We start from the raw sequence: 13,806 nt of genomic DNA on the forward strand, positions 1-13,806 counted from the left end.
GCAGGAATGGGGAGGAAGCCAGCCATTCTCGTTATCAATGTGGCCATTGAAGCACATCCCACCCACCACAAGCATTCTGGGTGTGGTGTAAAACACATGCCTAGAGTTATCCCATCTAAGCAGTGAGGGAGCTGGGGTATTTATACACTGACTTCAGTTGATCATTGATCCAGGGTTGCTCTCAGGGGTCTGCCAAGTGGACAACAGAGATGGCTTCTGCAGCAAGAGAAAACCTCAGATGGAAATGCAGGTGCTGGCAGTTGCAGAGCAATGGGTATGGGCGGACACAGTTGGCATCTGCTTCACTAAGGAAGAGTCCATTTACACCATTCTCACTGTGGCATCTCCTATACTGGTGAGAGCTGAGGTTCTACTCTAAGCTTCCCAACATCCATTTTGCATTTTTTGGCTCTCTGGGAAGTCCCTGACATAGACTCAGGCTAGTCTTGTGTAGAATTTATGTTTATGGCTTGGCCATATCTCTACTGCTATTTCATTCATCATTCATTATTTCACTTAATAGACCCCTCAAACTTTATTGAATTTCTTTGTTTGGCAGGCACTGACCTAGAGGCTGGGGTACAACAATCAGATAAAGCACAATCTCTGCTTTGAAGTACTTTATAAAGCAGTATTTCCCAGGATTTAGAGAGGTGCTAAATGCCAAACAAGATATTTTGTTAAATAAGTTTGAAAAGCTTTGCAAAATACCACCTCTTCTTGGATAACTGCAAAGCACACTGACATATTAAAGGCTCTGAGAATGTCTGCAGAAAAGTTATCTGTTTATTTTATCTAGGATTTTCCACACTTATTTGGCATTGGAGCCTTTTTCTACCAAATTGCCTTTATTAACATCCCAAGGAACTTGAATTCTGTGGAACATACTTTGACAAAGTTATTGGATTTCCATCTAATCCACTGAAGGCCTTAATAGAGGGGGAAAAAAAAAAAGGGCTGAGTAAGCAAAAATTCACTCTCTGGTCTTTGAGCTGGGTCATCAGCTTCACTCTCTGGTCTTTGAGCTGGGTCATCAGTCCTTTGCCTTTGGAATTGGACTTGAACTGGAACTTACATTATTGGCTCTCCCGGTCTCAGGTCTTTGGCCTCAAGACTGGAACAATATCATCAGCTTTCCTGTGTGTCCAGCTTGCCAACAGCAGATCTGGGGACTTCTCAGCCTCCATTATCATGTGAGTTGCTTCTTCATCATATATGATATATCCTGTTGCTTCCAGTTCTCTGGAGAACCCTAACTGATACAAATTTTGGCTGAGATTTTTGATGGGATGGTCCGCAGGGCCTCATGGCTCACAGGCTGCTTTATAGATGAATAGCTACAAAGGAAATCTCAAATCCTTCACATTAATTACCTGCTCTGGGATACAGACACTATCTGCCTCCTCATGGAGTCAGAGTTCTTGCTTCTCAGCAACATATAATTTGTATATTCATTAAAAACACTATTTATACATTCTGAATGGGGAAAAGTCCAAATAATAGAAACACTGATACAGTAATTACACTTAGTTTTGGAGCTAATTTTATTGCAAAATTGTCCTTAAATTGTTTCTTGACTTTGCCCTTAATCATGACGTGTTAAACACTCACAGGAAATCAGCATATGGCTCTTTAATGAACCAGCAGTGCATGACCAAGTAGTGTGGAGGTTGGTGTTTATTTTGAGATCAAAGGGAGAAAAATGAAGCCCAGAGGTACTTGTTTTCAGAAAAAAAAAAATCACACTCTTGTGTGTGAGGCTGACGGGAATCTTCTTAATTGAAGTTTTCTCCTGACTGTCTTATTTACTCCCACCACTAATCTGAATCTATAAATAGGGTTTAAATATTGCCCCCTGGCTGTTTACTACACAGTCAATTATTTACTTTTAATTAAGAGATTTCCAAAGAGCATCCTTCCATTTCAGCCTTGCAGCCAAACAACACAGGGTGTGGCCTTTCCACAAAGAATGACTTTCTGTAACTCACATCCAAGAAAAGACACTGAAACAGGAAGAGACTAAGGAGCAGTTCCTCTCTTTGACTTGAAGGAAAGCCAGGCTTAAAGATGATAATTTTTTCCCCCAGAACTTAAAAAAAAGCTGTATGCTCACTACATGATGCAGGATGAGGCCAGAACCTGGCACAATTCCTGGTCCCAGGTCTGTTCGGTTCAATCTTTGGTTGCTTCTTGCTTGCCTCCGTCCTTCACTTCCCAAAGAGTTCGGCAAAAACCTGGTTGTTGAAATGCTGTAGTGTGGATAACACGCCATCTAGTGGTTAACAGGACAATTGCAAAAATAGCTTCACAGGTCATATGTCAAACTATTCCAAAATTGGGCTTCAGACCTCAGTTATCAACGCCACTGGTTCTCAGGGTTTGCTTCACATTAAAATCACCTGGGGAGGCTTTAAAAATCTGATGTCCAGGCCGTACCCCATCACAATTAAATCAGAATCTCTGGACGTAGGGCCCAGACATCAGCATTTTAAAAAATCCCCAGGTGATTCCAAAGGACAGCCAAGCTTGAGAACTGGTGACTTTTGCAACGAAAACAATGGATTAAAAGGTTGAAACACTTTATGTAGTTATTATAAATCACATGTATCATAAAAAACATTTCATGTATAAAGCATATATAGAGATTGCTTTTTTCCTTCTTCTTTATAATTGGATTTTATTGATTTTATTTAGACAGGGTCTCACTCTGTCCCCCAGGTTGGAGTGCAGTGGTGAGATCTCGGCTCACTGCAACCTCTGCTTCCTGGGTCCAAGCGATTCTTGTGCCTCTGCCTCCCGAGTAACTGGGACTACAGGCGTGTGCCACCATGCTCGGCTAATTTTTGTATTTTTAGTAGAGATGGGGTTTTGCCATGTTGGCCAGGCTGGTCTTGAACTCCTGATCTCAAGTGATCCACCTACCTCAGCCTCCCAAAGTATTGGGATTACAGGCATGAGCCACCATGCCTGGCTTATAATAGTACTTTAACATTGCTTTTTCAACTTAATATGTTATGGATATCTCATATAGTCAATATGCTAGATCTAACTCATTTTCTTTTTAAAAAAACTTTTATTTTAGGTTCAGGGGTACATGTGCAGGTTTGTTATATAGGTAAACTCATGTCACGGAGGTTTGATGTACAGATTATTTTGTCACCCAAGTATGAAGCCTAGTTCCCAATAGTTACTTTTTTCTGATCTTCTTCCTCCTTCCTCCCTCCACCCTTAGGTAGTCCTCAGTGTCTGTTCTCTTTTTTGTGAGCATGTCTTCTCATCATTGAACTCCCACTTATAAGTGAGAACATGCAGTATTTGGTTTTCTATTCCTGTGTTAGTTTGCTAAGGATAATGGCCTCCAGCTCCATCCATGTTTCTGCAAATGGCATGATCTTGTTCTTTTTTATGGCTCTATGGTATTTCATGGTGTATATGTACCATATCTTCTTTATAAAGTCTACTATTGATGGGCATTTAGGTTGATTCCATGTTTTTGCTATTGTGAATAGTGCTGCAGTGAACATAATAATGTTCATGTATCTTTATAATAGAATGATTTATATTCCTTTGGGTATCCACCCAGTAATAGGATTGCTGGGTCGAATGGTGGTTCTGTTTTTAGCTCTTTCAGGAACTGCCACTCTGCTTTTCACAATGGTTGAACCAATTTACACTCCCACCAACAGTGTATAAGCATTCCCTTTTCTCCACAACCTCACCAGCATCTGTTATTTTTTGACTTTTTAATAGTAGCCATTCTGACTGGTGTGAGATGGTATCTCACTGTAGTTTTGATTTGCATTTCTCAAATGATCAGTGATCTTGAGCTTTTTGTCTTATGCGTGTTGGCCACATATATGTTTTCTTTTGAAAAGTGTCTATTCATGTTCTTTGCCCACTCTTTAATTAGGTTGTTTGTTTTCTCCTTATAAGATGCTGAATATTAGACCTTGCAAATATTTTTTGCCATGCTGTAGGTTGTCTGTTTACTTTGTTGATAGTTTCTTTTGCTGTGCAGAAGCTCCCACATTTTATTAGATCCCATTTGTCAATTTTTGCTTTTGTGGAAATTGCTTTTGGTGTCTTCACCATGAAATCTTTGCCAGTCCCTATATCCAGAATGGTGTTGCTTAGGTTGTCTTCCAAGGCTTTTATAGTTTTGGATTTTACATTTAAGCCTTGAATTCATCTTGAGTTGATTTTTGCATATGGTGTAAGGAAGGGGTCCAATTTCAATCTTCTGCATATGACTAGACAGTTATCCCAGCACCACTTATCAAATAGGGAGCTCTTTCCCCATTGCTTGTTTTTGTCAGGTTTGTCGGAGATCAGATGGTTGTAGGTATGTGGCCTTATTCAATGCTATTCCTATCAAACTACCAAGGACATTCTTCAGAGATCTAGAAAAAACTATTTAAAAATTCGTATGGAACCAAAAAAGAGCCCAAATAGCTAAAGGAATCCTAAGCAAAAAGAACAAAGCTGGAGGCATTACCTTACCCGACTTCAAATTATACTACAGGGCTACAGTAATCAAAACAGCGTGGTGCTGCTACAAAAACAGACATTTAGATGAGTGGAACACAGCAGAGAGCCCAGAAATAAGGCCTGATTTTCAATAGCTGTGAAAAATGAAAAAGTATCTGTAAATATGTGTCCTTTGAGGTATAACATCCACCAGTGGATTTCTTTGGTTAGATGGTGTATATGTTTGACATTTAACCAAAGCTTCTGGCCAGTGTTCTTTGTCCAAAGGACAGTAATTCACTCTCCCACTAACACTGTATGAACTGTTCCATCTACACCTTCATCAGCACTGAATGCTATCAAGCTTTTTAATTCTTGCCAATATGATTTGTGAGAAATGCTATCATGTTACCTTATAAAATACATTGCATTTCCCTGTCTAGTGAGTCTGGGGATCTTTCATTTATTGACCATTTTCATTTCCCTTCCTATGTATTGCCCAGTCATGTCCTTTCTGCGTATTTCTATTGGGTAAGTTTTTTTCCTTATCAGTTGCAAGAGCTCCTTATGTATTACAGATATTAGCTCATAAATAAAGAATGTTGCAGATATTTTCCCCAATCTGTTCTTGTGTTTTAACTTTTATTACTTTTTATTTATTTGAGACAAGGTCTTGCTCTGTTGCCCAGGCTGGAGTGCAGTGGCCCAATCACGAACTCCTGGGCTCAGACAATTCTCCCACTTCTGCCTCCATGCCTGGCTAATTTATAATTTTGTTTTGTAAAGACAGGGTCTCCCTAGGTTGCCCTGGCTTCTCTTGGCCTCCTCAAGTGATCCTTCCACCTTGGCCTGGCAAAGTGTTGGGATTACAGTCATGAGTCACTGCACCTGGCCATGTTTTCACCTTTTATAGTCAAGCTTGTCTTTTCTCTTCGGGATTCTAGATTTCCTGTAATGCATAAGCGATACCCCCCACCCATGCCATGCTCCAATCTTGAAATTATACACATTTTCTCCTAAATTTATTCTATTTTTTTTATTTTTCATTTAGGGTTAATTCATTCATAATGATTTTATTCATGGCTGGAGGTGTTATTTTCCAGATCAATAACCAATTATGTTAGTATTAATTAAATAAATCATCTTCTCTCCCACTGAACTAAAATGCCATCTTTATCATGTATTAAATTTGAATATATGCTCAGATTTTTTTTGACTTTCTGGTCTTCTGATCTGTACACTTATTTATAAGCTAAAGTCATACAGTTTTAAAATTATTATATTAGCTTTCTAGAAAGTTTTAATAGCTGGTAAGGGAATCCCACTCACCGTCTTTTTACAATTAAATATTTTTGTTGTCAGTTCTAAAACATTTAGAATTTCTCCAATATAAATACTAAATACTTTTTGTATAGCCCTAGGAAAACACCATTGATATTCTGATTGGAATTAATTTAAGGTACATATTTATTTGGAAATCATTGACATTTATGATGATTAATTCTTCCCATTCAAGGAAATCCTGTGTCTCACAATTAGTTGAAATATTGTTTTTACACCCTGTAACAAAATGTATGGCTTTCTTCATGGAGGTCTCATAATTTTTGGTAAATTTTAACAGTTAATTTTTCTAAGTAAATAATATAATGGCTATACAGCACTTAACCCAAAAATCCAGTGTGTAGTAACTATTACAAATGTTAGGTATTAAAATTATTGTTGTTATTTTGATTATTAGCTTTACTTATTCTCATTGAGTAAAATCATAGAAAAGATAAAGCTTGAAAAAGCTCTTTGCTGGTTAACTCACATGGACTCTCGATATTGTAAAAATGTAATTTCTCCCCAAAATTGATCTATAGAACCAATACAATTCCAATAAAAATTCTAGGAGATTGTATGTGTGTGTGTAAATTCACAAGTTGCTTGTAAAATTTATATAGAAAGACAAAGAGCCAAAAATAACCAAGCTAATCTTGAAGGAAAATAAGAGGACTTATACTAGAGGATATTGAGACTTCTTATGAAGCTCAATAATTAAGACAATGTGGTATTTGGAGCAAGATTAGACAAATGACGAATAGAACAGAATAGTCTAGAGGTACACACACATGCTCAATTTATGACAAAAGTGACAAGTCAGAGCAATGGGAAGGTATGATCTTTTCAATAAACAGTGCTGGGTCAATTAGAAATCAATGTTTATGTCAATCTCTATAAGCATTTTACACTAAAATCAGTTCCAGATGGATTATAAATCAAAATATAAAAAGTAAAACAAGAAAACATATAAAAGACAATATAGGAGAATGCCTTCATGACCTTGGGATAGACAAAGGCTTCTTTCACAGGATGCAAAAAACAAAAGAAAGTAAGACATTGGCTGGGCATGGTGGCTCATGCCTGTAATCCCAGCACTTTGGGAGGCTGAGGTGGATGGATCACTTGAGTTCAAGAGTTCAAGACCAGCCTGGCCAACTTGGTGAAACTCTGTCTCTACTAGAAATACAAAAATTAGCCAGGCATGGGGGTGGGCGACCGTAATCCCAGCTACTCAGGAGGCTGAGGCAGGAGAATAGCTTGAACCCAGGAGGTGGAGGTTGCAGTGAGCTGAGATCACACCACTGCACTCCAGCCTGGGTGACAGAGCAAGACTCCATCTCAAAAAAGAAAAAAAAGTAAGTAAAGCATTAATAAATTGACCTATATTAAGGTTAAGAACTGTTTATTGAAAGGCACCATTATTTGGCTCAGCATAAGAAAATCAATCAATGCAATATACCATATTATTGGAATAAAAGAGAAAAAACAACATGATCATCTCAATAGATGCAGAAAAAGCATTTGACAAAATCCACCGCCCTTTCATAATAAAAACACTCAACAAACTAGAAATAGAAAGGAACTCCCTTAACCTGATGAAGGGCATCTATGAAAACCCCACAACAAACATCATTCTTAATAAAGAAAGACCTAATGCTGAAAAGGCAAAAGACCTAAGATTCTCCTAAGATCAAGAACAAGGCAAAGATGTCCATTTTCATTGTTTCTATTCATCATTGTCCCAAAGGCTACAGCCAGGGCAATTTGGAAAGAAAGTAAACTAAAAGGCATCCAGACTTGAAAGGAAGAAGACTATCTCTATTTGCAGATGACATGATCTTGTATATAGAAAATTCAAAGGGATGCATACCAAAGAAACTTATTAGAATAAATGAGTTTAGCAAGGTTGCAGAATACAAGATCAATATAGAAAAATCCATTGTATTTCTATATATGATCAATGAGGAATCTGAAATGAATCTGAAAATGAAATTAAAGAAATAATTCCATTTATTATGCATCAGAGGGAGTAACATAGGAGTAAATTTAACAAAAGGTGGAAGATTTGTATACTGAAAAGTACAACACATTGTTGAAAGAAAGAAAGAAAGAAAGAAAGAAGAAACACATTTCTTTCAACACATTGTTGAAAGAAAGAAAGAAGATTTAAAGAAATGAAAAGACATCCATGTTCATGGATTGGAACACTTAATATTGTTAAGATGGCAATACTCTCCAAATTGATCAACAGATCCAATTTAATTCCTAGCAAAATCCCAGCTGCTTGTTTTGCAGAAGTTGAAAGCTGATCCTAAAATTCATATAAAATTTTCTGATTCAAGGGACCCAGAATAGTCAGAACAATCTTGAAAAAAAAGAACGAAGTTAGAAGACTCAAACTTCCTTGATTTCAAAACTTACTACAGAGCTACAGCAATCAAGGCTTTGTGGTACTGGGATAAGGACAGCCATATAGATCAATGAAATAGAATTGAAAATCCAGAAATAAACCCTTGCACTAATGGTCAATTGATTTTTGACAAGCATGCTGAGGCAATTTAATGGTGGGAAGGAATATTCTTTCCAATAAATAGTGCTGAACAACTGAAGATCCACGTGCAAGGAGTGAAACTGGATCCCTACCTCACACCATACCCAAAATTAACTTAAAATGGATCATACACTAAAGCTAAAACTATCAAACTCTTAGAAGGAAACATAAGTGCAAATCTTTATGATTTTGGATTAGGCAATGATTCTTTAAACATGATACCAAAAGTACAAGTAACCAAAGAAGAAATAGATAAATTTGACTTCTTCAAAATTAAAAACTTTTGTACTTCAAAGGATGCCATCAAGACAATGGAAGACAATCCATAGAATGATAGAAACTATTTGTAAATCATGTATGTGATAAGGGACTTGTAGTCAGATATAACTCTTACAACTCAACAATAAAGAAACAAATAATACAATTTAAAAATGAGCTAAGGATTTGAATAGACATTTCTTTCTTTTTCTTTTTCTTTTTTTTTTTTAAAAAAACAGAGTCTCACTCTGCCACCCAGGCTGGAATGCAGTGGCATGACTTTTACTCACTGAAACCTTTGCCTCCTGGGTTCAAGTGATTCTCCTGCCTCAGCTTCCTGAGTAGCTGGGATTACAGGTATGTGCCGCCATGTCTGGCTAATTTTTGTATTTTTAGTAGAGATAGGGTTTCACCATGTTGGCCAGGCTGGTCTTGAACTTCTGGCCTCAAGTGATCCTCCTGCCTTAGCCTCCCAAAGTGCTGGGATTACAAGCATGGGCCATCGCACCAGGTTGAACAGACATTTTTTCAAAGAAGATGTACAAATTGCCAATAAGCAGATGAAAAGATGCTAAACATCATTAATCAGGAAAATGCAAATCAAAACCACAATTAAATACCACTTTCTATTCTCTAGCATAGCTATAATAAAAAAGATAGACAATAGCAACTTCTGGCAAGGATGTAGAGAAATTGAACCCTCATACCTTGCTGATGGGAATGTAAAATGATGAGGTTGCTTTTAAGAACAGTTTTGTCATTCCTCAAAAGGTTAAACACAGTTACATATGACCCAACAATTTCACTCCCAGCAATAAATTCAAAAGAATTAACATCATATGTTCACACAAAATTTTGTACACCAGTGTTCATAGCAGCATTATTTATAATGGCCAAAAAGCAAAAAAAATTCAAATGTCCATCAGCTGATAAACTGATAAACAAAATGTATCATATGTATACAATGGAATACACATGTCACAACATGGATGAACTTTGAAAACACTTTGCTAACTAAGCCAGACACAAACGGTCACACATATTGTATGATTCTATTTATATGAAGTGTCCAAAAAAGGCAAATACGGAGATGCAAAGTTTAGGTTAGTGGTTGCCGAGGATGAGAGGAGAAGGGAATGGGAAGTGATAGTTAAACGGAATGGAGTTTTTTGGGGGATGATGAAAATGTTCTGGAACTGGATAGTGGTGATGAATGAACAACCTTGGGGATATACCAAAAACCACTGAAACATACGTTTTAAACATGTGTATTTTATGGTATGTAAATTAGATCTCAATTTTTAAAAGATCTCATTAAGAAAAAGAAAAGTCAAGATTCAGTGTGCGAGGAAATATTTGCAATGTGTAACCATAGAGGTACAACCAGAGACACAAGAAAGTACCTGTGGCCAGGCGCGGTGGCTCACGCCTGTAATCCCAGCACTTTGGGAGGCCGAGGCGGGCGGATCACGAGGTCAGGAGATTGAGACCATCCTGGCTAACACGGTGAAACCCCGTCTCTACTAAAAATACAAAAAAAATTAGCCGGGCGTGGGGGCGGGCGCTTGTAGTCCCAGCTACTCGGGAGGCTGAGCCAGGAGAATGGCGTGAACCCGGGACGCAGAGCTTGCAGTTAGCCAAGATCACACCACTGCACTCCAGCCTGGGCGACAGAGCGAGACCCTGTCTCAAAAAAATTAAAAAAAAAATAAAAATAAAAATAAAGTACTTGTATTTCACACATATAAAGAACAAAGCAGGCAGGACGTGGTGGCTCACGCCTGTAATCCCAGCACTTTGGGAAGCCAAGGTGGGCAGATTGCTTGTGCCCACGAGTTCGAGACCAGCCTGGTCAACATGGGGAAACCGAACTCTACAAAAAAATACAATAATTAGCTGGGCGTGGTGGTGCGCGCTTGTAGTCCCAGCTACTCAGGGGGCTGAGGTGGGATGATCACTTGCGTCCAGGAGGTCGAGTGATGGCGCTGCCACACTCCAGCCTGGTGACGCCATTGCACTCCAGCCTGGTGACACTACTGCACTCCAGCCTGGTGACACTACTGCACTCCAGCCTGGTGACGCCATTGCACTCCAACCTGGTGACACTACTGCACTCCAGCCTGGTGATGCTACCGCACTAGTGACAGCCTAGTGACAGAGTGAGACCTTTTCTCAAAACAAAACAAAACAAAGAAACAGAAAAGCAAATCAATGAGCAAAAGACACACAGCCCTGCAGAAAAATGAGCAAAAGATGTGGACACTTCACAAAAGAGGTTATTAACATAGCCAATAAATATATGAAAATAAATGTTCAGTTTCATTAGTAATCAGAAAACTGTAAGACCCTAATCCTAACTCGACTACTACTCCTAACCCTAATCTGAAACCTTAACTCTAAATCCTACCATAATGGCTATAATTTAAAATTTAAAACTCTTGGGACATTACCCTTTCTCTCCTCCCCAGAGGGAACCACAGCTCTTGCTGCTACTTGCTGGTTGTGTTTGAGTCTGAATGGTATATTCTTTTGAATCTGGCTTCTTTCACTCAACGTTCTGTTTGTGAGATTCACCCACACTGCTATGTCTCGCGCCAGGTCATTCATTTTGGTTACTGTGTTGTATCCCATTGTAGAATAGATTACAGTTTACTTATTCATTATTTCTGTTGCTGAGCATTTGGGTTGTTTCCAGTTCTGGTCTATTACAAATAACACTGCTATGTGGAGTGAAAGAAGTCAGATACATAAGAATGCATACAGTGTGCTTCCATTCCACTGGTTCACCCAGTCTATTGGTGTGTGTGTGTGTGTGTGTGTGTGTGTGTGTGTGTGTGTGTTTCCGAGACAAGGCCTGGCTCTGTTGCCCAGGCTGGAGGGCAGTGGCACAATCTCACCTCACTGCAACCTCCACATCCCAGGGTCAAACATCCTCCCACCTCAGCCTTCCAAGTAGTTGGAACCACAGGTACGTGCCACCACACCCAGTTCATTTTTGTATTTTTGGTAAAGATGGGTTTTCTCCATGTTGGCCAGGCTGATCTTGAGTTCATGAGCTCAAGTGATCCACCTGTCTCGGCCTCCCAAAGTGCTGGGATTATAGGCGTGAGGCACCGTGTCCAGCTTCCAGTCTATGGTTTTAAAGGGAAAGGATAGTGCCTGGCAGGGGACATGAGGGAGGCTGCTTCTGGGTGCTGGTTATCTTCTGTTTCTGGATGCTGGTGATGGCACAAGGGTGGGCTCACTTTGTGATTCTGTGAGTGGTACACTTAGGATTTGCACCATTCCACACTTCAATCAAAACTGATTTAGGAAACTCAAAACTCACTTGAGACCAAATTGGGCAATGTATTTCCTTTGCTATCCACAAGCTACTGAAGCCACTTTCTGAAGACAGGCAAGCTGGAGCTACTCCAGATGGAGGCTGGCCACAGGGCATTTGTCAAGGGTATTATTTACAGGCTTGAGTATTCCTCCTGGGCTGCCCTGCTTTTTGGTTTACTTCTCAGACGTCCTTGATTCATGGGCTCCATAGAGTACCTCCTTGGGTCTTCACCCCATCCTCACAGTTGCTGGCGATGGCTTTTCCATTCTCGACTGTAAGTAATAAGAGCTGACAGTAGGAATGACAATAGAATCCATTCACTCTTTTAGGAACTTCCTTTACTGTAAGTAAATTACTAACAATCATGGACAATTGGGTGAAATGATCATAAGAAAAGATATTTCCGGCTGGATGCGGTGGCTCACAACTGTAATCCCAGCACTTTGGGAGGCCAAGGCGGGTAGATCACTTGAGGTCAGGAGTTCGAGACCAGCCTGGCCAACATGGTGAAACCCTGTCTCTATTAAACATACAATACCAAAAATTAGCCGGGTGTGGTGGTTCACGCCTGTAGTCCCAGCTACTTGGGAGGCTGAGGCAGGAGGATCACTTGAACCTGGCAGGTGGAGGTTGCAGTGAGCTGAGATCACACCACTGCACTCCAGCCTGGGCAACTGAGTGAGACTTCATCTCAAAAAGAGAAAAAAAAAAAAAAAAAGAAGGAAAAGATGTTTCCTAACTATCCTAAATTCTGTTATATTGACACAAACAAAGATATTTGTTCCATTATAAGTTTCTGGAGAAATCAGAATGAAAAGCCCCATGTCAGTATTATTTCAACAGTCCCTGAAACACGGCTTTGGTGAAGCACTCTGAAGAGCTAATGCTTTATACATGGGCATCTCCACTCGGCATCTGGAGTGTTAGTTGCACTTGCTATATTTTAATTTATTAGAATATGTATTTTAAAACAGTAGGCTGGAAATCTGACATATATCCCGATTTTTTTTATCACATTGTCATATAAGGGTGTTTCTAAATTCAATGCCTTTCAGAAAAGAATAGAGCTGCTTGAAAATCGATTAAGTATATTTAATCATGCAATCCAGTCTCTTAGATGCACGTGAAACATTCTGCTGTTCCCTTGACAGGACAGGCTGTGAGTCTGGCCAGGCCTTTCTGCACAGTCATACTTCTCCTCTGGAATCCTGCCACCCTCCCAGATGCCGCGGCCTCCCTGGTTGTTCCTCTGCCCAGGTTAGAGCCCAAGAGAACAGGCCACAGAAGCCCTTCCTTGGGAAGCACCACTCCACTCCTGGCCTTCTCAACAACTCTTCCACTCTGCCAAGGGGGAAAAATTTTTCCTGGCCTGGGGGTTCAGGGTGGAGGGCGAAAAGCTGTGTTCTTTCTCCAGGGTAGTTCTCCCAGGTGCCGCATACGCGAGGTTTCTTCTATCACCCGAAGACTGAGTCATTGGAAAAGCTAAGGCCAGTGGCTGAATCTTTGCCCTTCCCTACTTTCTGCTGATCATCCTTCCCTAAGTGACCTGGAAAGTTGACAATATGGGGAAGGGGAATCTGGCTATTATTTCAAATATTACCCACCCCCTCCCATACTAGCAGCCCTGGGTCTCTCGTGCCTCCTGTCTAATCGAATCCCAGAAAATGACCGAGCCTCCACCTGACTCAGTATTCATGTCTGCCCAGGTATTCCAACCTTGTGTCCTGCTGTACAAAGTTCAACAGGAATTACTCCCAGGCTTCAGTGTGGTCTGGGGTTATCTTCACACCACAGCCTTCTACTCACTTGCCAGGTAAAGACTTGACTGTTTGGGATCTGCTGCCTCCCCGCCCCCACCCCCACCAGCCAAGATCCCTGTGTC

This window comes from Pongo abelii, chromosome 16, assembly GCF_028885655.2.
Source record: "Pongo abelii isolate AG06213 chromosome 16, NHGRI_mPonAbe1-v2.0_pri, whole genome shotgun sequence".
In the NCBI taxonomy this organism is placed as follows: Eukaryota; Metazoa; Chordata; class Mammalia; order Primates; family Hominidae; genus Pongo; species Pongo abelii.